Source organism: Nanorana parkeri, unplaced genomic scaffold (genome assembly GCF_000935625.1).
Source record: "Nanorana parkeri isolate BGI_ZX_2015 unplaced genomic scaffold, ASM93562v1 scaffold466, whole genome shotgun sequence".
Lineage (NCBI taxonomy): Eukaryota > Metazoa > Chordata > Amphibia > Anura > Dicroglossidae > Nanorana > Nanorana parkeri.
The window spans coordinates 1,152,074-1,152,280 of record NW_017306734.1 but is presented as its reverse complement, the minus strand read 5'-3'; the positions used below and the strand labels follow the sequence as shown (position 1 = coordinate 1,152,280).

Here is a 207-nt window from a genome sequence, read left to right as displayed (position 1 = left end):
TTACACTGGAGCGGGTAAGGCTAATTACATTGGTACATTTTCTTCTATGTACAGTAATATGACAAAAGGGAAATTGATTTTTATTTTTATGTTTAAAAATGTTTAATTAATTTCCTGCTCTTCGTGCGACATTTATTGTGATTGTTCATTTATCTTTAATGATTGAGTCAAATTTTGCTTGTTAAATTTATACTAAGGTTTGTATAT

The 207-nt window shown here is 27.1% G+C and overlaps 1 protein-coding gene across 1 annotated transcript in view; it reads left to right on the top strand.

Annotated features, from left to right (window-relative positions):
• The window catches only part of LOC108790332 (disks large homolog 2-like), a 101,290-nt gene that overhangs the window by 8,648 nt on the left and 92,435 nt on the right, over window positions 1-207 (top strand). The window lies entirely within an intron of this gene.